The following is a 10066-nucleotide window of genomic DNA, read 5'->3' on the forward strand; positions in this document are numbered from 1 at the left end:
AGGCATATCTTTTCCTGAGATGCATTTAACATCCATGAAACTTATCAATTAGCCTCTACTAGAATTAAATTTCTTCCAGTATCATATAGTTAATTTCTGGTTAGAAGCTCTGATGATGCTACCTCTAATGCTTGTTCCAACATCTTTCCCAACATTCTGATAAGTGACTTTTTTTTTTTTTTTTTTTTTGGAGACAGCTTCCACCCTTCCCCACCAGTTTCACACCCCCATGTCTCCTTTCCTTAAGTAACCATAAAATTCACCCAAGAATGTTCAAGTACATTCAGTAAACTTCATCAGTAATGACACTCCTGACTGGCTACTGAGGAGTACCAGTCTTGCTCTTACACATTCGATTTGTGTAGCAGTTGTGATATTGATCTAACAGTCCACAAAAACACAGCTTTCAATGGTTACAATAATTGAGCAAAACAGGTCCATTCTGAAATTATTAATACTATCACAGGGAGATTAATTTCCTTTTGATGTTCTTCTATCAGGAACTCTGCTTTGATTCATTGATGTCACAGAACAAATTAGTGCAGTACATAGCCAAGCAGTATGATATTAAAATTGGACATTATTCTGCCACTGATATCAAACAATAAAGTAGCAGATGGCTTTTTTTTTAGAAATGGCTTTCATGTCAGAGCAAAAGGCTGCGCAAACCAAAATTATTTCTTTTTCTCTGGAAGTTTTTCTTGTTTGGTCTGGATCCAAATCATCAATGTATGAAAAGATTGTATTTCTGATTAAAGGTCAAGCATTCAATGGTCTATAGAAGAAAGTGCATAACCTTTTAAATTTTGGCTCTTTAGCTTCAAAATGGCAACAAAACACTTGGCAATAAACACTGACCAACAAATATTTGCTAAACATTCAATTTTAATAACATTGTCTTCTTACTTAAAAGAATTACTTACAACACATGCTGCACTTCCTCCTGTAATTAACTGAAAACAAGAATATTTACTCGGCCATCAAAACTGGGTTTGTAAAATCAAGCTTTAGTGTTCCAATGATCTTGGTTTCTAGACTAAGCCTGAACTTGCTTCTCCAGTGAATTAAAGACAAATGTTACGATTCTGTCACTTGTTTCAATGGGAAATAAATATGATTCAGAGTCTTCCTTCAAACGTGTCTTCCTATGATACTACCAATGTCTTAAGGACACATTCTCTCTTGGCTGTCTTTGGTCCCAAAGTCCTGCTTCAGATGCTCAGAACAGTCATGAACAATGCTGAAACCTCTCTCCATTCAGGACAGATATGCAGTTCAGAAATTAAGTCAAGGTATTTGAATGCCCAGGTTTAGGGACAAGCTTTTTCATGGAGGAAAGACCAACCTACAGCTGTTACTGTTCCTCCTGCCAACTGCTGGTGTGCATACATACTGTAAGGAGTAAAAGACCATTTAAAAAACACTGTTGTCTGTGACTACTTTTAAATGAATGAATTAAAACTCCGCAATGCACAAATGTTTGTTTCATGTTGTGTTCAACATGGACAAGAACAAATAACTAAATGCATGTTTTATGCAGCTTTTCTTGCCCACCAGCAAATGGGTGGAACATCAGATACAGCAGAATCTTTGAATTTCAATTGCACAGATGAGGACAGTATATTTAAAGCATATTCTATACACAAGTCATCAATTTTTCAGCTTTAACTTTATATAATACAGTTTTCAGGGGCCTAGGAAAATAAACAAAATTAAGCCACTTACTTTGATCTCAGCCCATGGGAATAGGAAGAAAAGAACAGGCAAAGACACTCACATATTTAGTGAAAATACCAGAGTGAAAATATAGAAACTAAAGAAACCCACAGAATCTCTAAGACAGGACTAATACTTCATTACTTCCTAAAAAAATCACCTCATCACAGAAACACAAGATGCTGCTAAGTGGATTAGCTGCAATACAAATCCTATTGAACGGAACAGGGCTTCTAACAACTTGCAATTTGCATTTCTCCATGGAGGATTGGTGATTAGTTTTGCATTAATTGCAGCAACCTGTTAATACTATACCAGTCAAGTTCCATGGGCAAGCAGAACCACTTTTTCATTTTCAATTCTTATTAGTTGTGTGTATTTGATGCTAATATGTCAGCAAAATTGAGTTTTCCTTTTATTCTCATTAATACAAGATCTTTTGAAAGCTTGGACTACTTAGGAAAGAGGTTTAGGGGGGCTGCCTATCTACGAAAAAGAAGACACTTAAATTCATTTAAATGAGTGAAAACACTGAGTTAATAACACAAAACACAGATATATTTAGAAAGTTCTATACATATAGGGAATTTTTTCCTTTGAGCAAAAATGTTTAACAAATTCATATAATTTTTCATAAATGTTTAAGAGATTCATATAATTATTCATCTATTCATCTCCAATTTTAGCAAAATGCTTTGAATCACATATGCGCAGAGGAAAAATTTCAAGTTACTTTTCTGAGTTGCTATGTCCCTTTCTCTTCCACCCCACGAAACACCCCCAAAACCATAATTTTTCACCATAATTTTTAATGTAAAGGATATTTACAATATATAATATTTAATATAATAAGGCTAAACTAACAATGAGATCCCCAGTTTCCAGAGCTAAAAGATGCTTAATTTCTTTCAAATTAACAGTAAAATGGTAGGCACTGAAAATGCTTTCTGTATTCACTGTAATAGTGAAATATTTGGCTTTGCCAGCAACAGAAGAAGTCCTGGTTTTGGTATTGAAAATGATGTGATTACTTAGTTTGGAAATAGTGAAAATGAGTGAAAGCTTTCTAAACACAGAGAAGTACAACTTAGTGCTGTTTTCCCCTAAAGCTGCAGAATGCAGGTCCCTTTCAGCTGTTAAAAGATTGAAGAATGACTTGGAGTGGAACAATAATGTCAGAAGAATGGGGAAGTGCACACTAGACAGCCATAAGAACTTCATTTGACTTGTATTGGCAATTGATTTAAATGGAATTGCAACCACCCATCAAGGTCAAGAGTGCTTTCTTGTCATTTGGGACCTCTGTGTCAACTGTAAATGTACAATGGTCATCTATTTTTTACAAACAGGTTCAAATCATTATAAATCATGTTTTAGAATTATTGTTTTAATGTTCTAGGTAATGTGATTTTACCAAACAGTAGTATTGCTTAACTGAGCAGTTTGCAATATATTCTTTGGAATATAAATTATTCCACTAAATAACAAAATATCCTTTATCAGACACTAGATGGTTTATCTAAATGAAGAGATCACACGAGGTACCTTCCATTTCATTATAGCGGTGGTAATTCTAAGACAGCAATGTTGTTGGTTTCAGGACAAGGTCTTACAACAAGGTCTAACTTAACATTAGCACATGAACATCAGGCAAATATTAAACTAACACTTTAATGAATCCCGAAATACTGTCTCCAGATCAAAAATCTCTGGAATATTTTGCAACATCTGTAATAAATTCTCCCTCTGAAGCAGGAGACAACCTATTTATCTGAATTTTGTATATTTAGAAAGAGCCCCCACTGTGACAACTGTAGTTTTTTATTTCTCCAACAAAATGTGGGTTTCTGGTGTTCTAAAGCCAAATAAAAATCACATCTGTGCTTTTGAGATAGTGATAAATCTAGGTTCCTGACTTACAGAGGTGAGGGGTACCTTTTTAAATCTCATTACTTTCTATTTGAAGAAATTACACACATTCATTTCCATGTTAATTATGTTTAGCTCATATATATTTTTGTCTCATTTTTATTTCTGAGTTAAACCTATTCTGATGCTGAAGAGCCATTAGGTTAAAATCAGAAAGAGGTTCACAGTGATTACATTCCCTCACAGAACAGAATTCCCCACAGGAATACTGTTGTTACTGCAGTTATTCTGCTGCTTTGTCACTCACTGCATTCATAACTTTGAAAATTTTGTAAAATCATAAGACTTAGCTTAAGAAAGAATAACACTTGAGTAACCACTGTATAACCACTGGCATGGCCCATGCATTGTAATCTCTGGCTTATGGTTTGTGATTTTCTCTCTGCATTTTAAATCTACTAACACGTGATTCTGAAGTTTTAATTAAACTTAGAGTTATACGTTTGTTTTCTATACTTCTTGTTTGTATTTAATCTTTGGTATTTCAAGAGGAGTGGAAAAAGTTGTCAAGGTCCAACTGGACAACAAACAAAACAAATAAAACATAGGTATAAGACTATGAGTAAACAGGCCTAAATATCACATCTCAATACAAACATAAAACCCAAAAGACTAACCTTGTTTTTCATTGCATTACCACTGAATTAGTTTCACTATTCTGTAAGCTTCCTTCAACCAGTTATTTGGTTTCCCTTTAGCAGCAGTGACATAAATGGTTGCCTTCCAAATCATTTTTTTTACTGATGCATAAACACATCACTAACACAATATTCCTGCATTTGTTAGGGTAACCACTTTTGTAAGTTGTTTTTTCATCACCATTTAATTAATATAATAGATACCTTTTTATCTTCTAGTCCAAACTCGTGTTTGTCCAAAGTCAGGTCAACAACCACCTGAAGCAGCAATGCAGCCTATACAGCATTGTGGAGTACTACTGCACACCTTCCCAGCCATCACTTGGTTTAGAAGTTTGTAAAACAAATGCTTTTAATATTTTCTTTTACAGCTTCCTATTTTGACTAGTTACCTAATAATGATTTAGTAACCTAATTGACAGCATAGAAATACATAATAACCACGTATTGGAAAACAGACATGAGCAATATTATATCACCTGATATAGTGGCTTTCATACAACCATTTCATTACCTGCAAGCTTCTCAGTAATGAATATGCCATTAAAAGGGGATTTTTAATTTTCATGTTCTCCATGTGTAATTCTCCAATAAATTTATCTGACTTCAAACATAAATAAGTTTCATTATTCCTCATTATTAAAAGAAACAAACACATTCTCCTTTACTGAAAGGATGTCCATATTATTAGATGACCTTCCTACATCAAACAATGAATGAAAAAGGACCTGACAACTTGCAGGAAAAATATTTAATCAGACATTAGGACACTAATTGTTTGTTAGGCAAGACAAAAGACATTATTGTAATGCACCAAATGCTTTAAAAAAGTATTTTACAAAACAAGAGACAAAAACAGACTCAAGTTTTACTAACCAGTAGACAAGTCCCGCTTTTCAACAATTTTATCACCGATTTCTTAATTCGGTTGCTTTAAACATGTTTTAAAACATACTTGATAACTAGTAAAAATTGGTAATACAAATAAATGACATTTCAGATAAGTTTTATTGACTTAATGCTCTGGTAATAAAATTATAACAATCACTATTATTTTGATTTATTGCAAATTTTACTTTCGCCTTCAAAGAACTTGGTGTATGGCAGAATTGAATGCAATGCTGCTGCTGCCACCTCAAGGTCACTACTGAAAATTGTGATGGTTCATTTGCAGCTACTAACATTAAATAAATAGTACAAGACTCAGTTATTAGGAATAAACAGACTCTTCTGCATTCTTGCACTTATTCCATGCTCATTGTATGCAGATGCTACACACATTATTTGCAAAAGGAAAATATAATATTGTGTCTCTGTGAGCATGGAATTGCATGGACACACACCTGTGTATGATAAGTGTTAGAGAAGAAAATCTTTGGACATCAAGGAATGTTCATAAAGTGAGCCAAACCATGAGGTCCTAATTTTACATAAACTAATGAACTTGAATATACATAAACTAATGAATCTGACTTTCTAAACTTAAAAAGGGAATTTAGAATTTGGTCTAGTACCTTTCGAGGGTATTGTTGCTTTTTTAAACTTGGGAGATGAAAATCACAGTAGAATGTAAAACTCCAGTTTGTCCCGTTGTTTCTGTAAGCTTATTGAAGGAACAAGTGCCCAGGAGCTTCTCTAGGACAGATAGGAAAATTATAAAAGTTTTCTTATTTAAGGTTTTGGAGGACAAGTAAATATTTTTTTGGAAAAAAATGTAACAATTAATTTCTTGGGCATATATTTGTATGCATGCTCCGAAATCATATAAATCATGTAAATTTGGGGCCTCACACCATCATATACATGAAATGTGGGCAGCTATAGAAATTTTGCAAATTTAACAAGATGAGGTTAATGCCACTGCTGCACGGAACATACCTGAAAAATGTCACACTCTAAAATTGCAAGTTACTGTGTAAAGCCCACCTCAGGCACCTATGTGTTTAGATTTAAAAGCCCTACCTAATCCTATTAAGCAAAAACCAGATTGCACTTCAAGTAAAAAAGTTTGCAGGAAGAGATCAATCTATGGAACTTGAGGAAAGTTGCCAAGATGAGCCAGACCAATAAGTGAAAGGCAGAGGACTGGTCCACAGTTCCTTTAATGATATAAGAAGTACTCAAAAGCATTTTTTTTTTTTTTTAATTTAACTTACCCAGTTTTATGCTGAGTAGGAACTTCAGTACCTTTAATTCTGGACCATATTAATAATGAAATTAGTCCTGGATATACAGAGTTTCACACCTGATCAGCTTTTTAAATTTTTTGCGGTATTTTATACTCTATTTATAGTGCATATAGTGCAAACTCTAGGAGTTCTCTCTTTCACTAGAAATGGTATTTTAGAAAGCATATTTTAGTTGACAATGACTGATTGAACAAGGGAGAAAAAAGTACTGCCTTTTAATTACAACTGTAAAAAAATTACCAATTAAATAAATGGCAGGAAGATCAGAACCCCAGGGAGCCCAAATCTTTTTAGGGAATGTCCTCATACCGCTGAAGTATTAATTCATGTAATGTAGGATCAGATCCCATGCTTACTGCAACTTATAATTCAGAAATAAATTCTCCTCAATAGGTGAAACACACACTGAAGACAGTCACTGAGGCAATAGTGAATGTAACAACTGCCTTCAGGACGTATCTGCTATAATTCAACACTAAGTACAGATGATTTCTCTTAAGAATGCAAAGGACACTTCTGTCTTTTCACTAACTATTAAAAAAAAAAAAGTGGTCGTCTGCTGCCATTGTTGGAGTCTTCAGTGCATATAACTCCCCTTGCTACAACTGCCAGTAATAAATCACATTTTACACTCCTTCCCTCAACTGGAATACTAAAAAAGTCTGGAATACGAGCTGGCAAAAATACCAGTATCTATAAAAACAAAACAAAGCAAAACAAAACAAAAAAGACAGCAGTACGGTCCAGTTGTCACCTACCAGTGGACAACATCATTCCCACAACTGTAAAGAACTTTAAACTCGTGAGTGGACAGGCAAGTTGAAAAGACTATATCTGTAGACCCATAAATCTAGGGGAGGAAGGGAACGAATATAAGGATTTTTGGTCTAATTTCCAGTACAAAGTAAAGTATGTGTGATTAGGAAATGAAATGAGTCCTATAATAAAGCAGAGTCAAAGATATTTCTCCTTAATTCATTGAAAATTATACATAAAGTATAGAGTGAAGAAAATCTTATCATTCAACAACGTCATTAAAAAATACAAGATCTAAAGGAATGGGAGATATTCACTGATTTGCAGTGTTAGCAGAACTAAAATAATTTAAAAATGGATGAAGGAAAAACAAACCCAAAAAGAAGTTAAAAAATCATGGCTATTGCCTGAATATACAACATATATCAATTTACACCTTTTAGCAAGTAGTAATAATTTAGATTTAGTTACATGTTAGTAACATCTTCTCAAAAAAGAGGATACGTATCCAAATTAAATTACTGCATATCAGCCCTAGATGCCATTGTGTCAGCTGAAATATCACTCAATACAGAACTTTCCCTCATTCTGCAATAGAAGAGGTTGTGTAAAGCAAAACAAACCATGTAAGTAATACAAATTCTGCTCAGTTTTACTTCTTCAGTGCCAAAGAACAAAGACCTTTAAGGCTACAATAAAAAAAGCTAACTAGCTATACAAAAAGGTTGTACATGACTTTGGGGTTCTGACAGTTACCAAAGCACAATCACCTCAAAGGAGATGGCAATCCAAAACCTCAATGTAAACATCATAAACACCTTTCACAAGGAAAGAGACTTTGCAACTCCAATCAATGTTTGCCTCTCTACAGAAAACTATTGAGATTTCTTATAGTTCACACATCTCTAATTCTGTCTGGAACAGACCTGTTTGCTCTATACAAAAATACAATTACTGGGTTTTTTTAATTTTACAATGTTTTTTTCTACAATATCTTGTAGCAATTACACGTATTACACGTAGGAGAACAACAACAAAAAAAAATCTAAAACTTCCTGTACCTGTTTTGAAAGTGCAGCCATTCAGCTTCTCTGAATATCTAGTTTGTCTGACGTTAGGAGAAGAATATTTAAAGTGAAATTTATTTTCCTTATACTATCTATTATCCCTATGTATCTGTCATGTTCTCCTGTACTATCTCTCTAGATAAAGGTATATAGTATTGCTTTGCTTCCCTGTATGTTTTTTCAGTACTTCTAATAATTTTTAATGCATCTCCAATATTTTCTCTCAGAACAGAACAGTCCTTTTTCATGATGAATAACACTATCATTTTTTCCTATACAGAGTTCTTACCACTATTCTCTTACTCTCTGCATTTTCATGGGTTATACACCAGAATTACAAATTTCTGTATTTAGAGGGTCAAAACATAGCTTGTGTAAGGCTCCATTTCCCAGTAAGAACTCTCAAGATGACTGCCTGATAAATCAAAGTACCCAGCACATATGCACCTTATGTGAATATATGCAAATTCTTACACCATTTTGTAACCAAGAAACTCCCAGAACTTTCTTTTTCATGTAATAATCACCTGTATTTTATTCACTCTGCACTTTTTTTTTTTCCAGACAGAACAGTGGTGAGCAAACAAACCTATGTATGCAGACACAGACAGTAATGAGGAAAGTAAGCCCAGGCTCACGGACTGCAGTTAGTCCATAACAATGGCAGAAAAAATTTTATGGAGGATCTACCTCATGATAGACAAAGGCCACCTCCAGGCTGCCTAAAATTGAAGCAAAACATAAAAGAGAGAAAAAAAAACCAAACTACTTCTTTCCATGCCACTCAAAGTGCTCACCCAGTACTCTTGGTCACTGCTGACCCAGCAAGAGGTCTGCAAGCCAAAGCCTCTTCTCCAGCCAGAACTCCTTGCAAGATTCACTTCTGTTGTACACACCACTATGAAGCAGTTGTTTAATCTCCACTCAGAAGATTCAGTGACCCCCTTTATAGAATACATTATAATTATAATGGGAAAACTATAAAGCTCTTGGAAAGGTTTTGGAACAGTCAGACATGAAAATGTAGAAAACTCATGGGCGAAATTGAATTTTTTATTGACAATTATATAACTCACTGCTGTACAAATCATTAATGAAAATAAGCCTAATCATTAATCTTGATGACTGAAAAGAGTTTAAGACTGAGGCCACAAAGAATAAACAGACACCTAATAGGCAAGTCACTATATGTAGATTTCACTTATTTAAAAAGTGTAAACAAAGAAGTGTTTATACTTTGCATGTATCTACTTCAAGATAGCATCTTTGCTGATGTACCTCTAAGTTTACTTGGTGTTTCTAGACTATGTATTAATCTTAAATTAAACTTAAAATGTTCACCCTAAACTCAGGTCACTGGCATTCTGTACATATTTACAGTAATTACAAAGCAATTTTTTACAAACTTTTACAATAACATCAACATTCTGAACACATTATGCTCAATACAAGTGTGGTATTTCTACCACTCAGGGACGGTTGCCTTATCCAACTTTCATTTACTTTCGTGTCTCCTCCAACTTAAAAGCAGTGAAAATGAAAAATATGAAATGCACTTTGTGAATTCAGAACCCTTTCCACTTAATGTTAAAATGTAAAACCTAAATGTTTTTGGTATATAATCATACTTACACAGAGAACGATACCTTTAACTTAGACCAGCTTTAATTAAAACAAAGAATAACTGAGCGTATGGAAACCATTGGTCATTATCAACACAGTATTTTTAATCTGGATGTATCAGAACCTAGCATATTTTGATTGGAAAAAG

Source organism: Calypte anna, chromosome 11, assembly GCF_003957555.1.
Source record: "Calypte anna isolate BGI_N300 chromosome 11, bCalAnn1_v1.p, whole genome shotgun sequence".
NCBI classification, from domain to species: domain Eukaryota; kingdom Metazoa; phylum Chordata; class Aves; order Apodiformes; family Trochilidae; genus Calypte; species Calypte anna.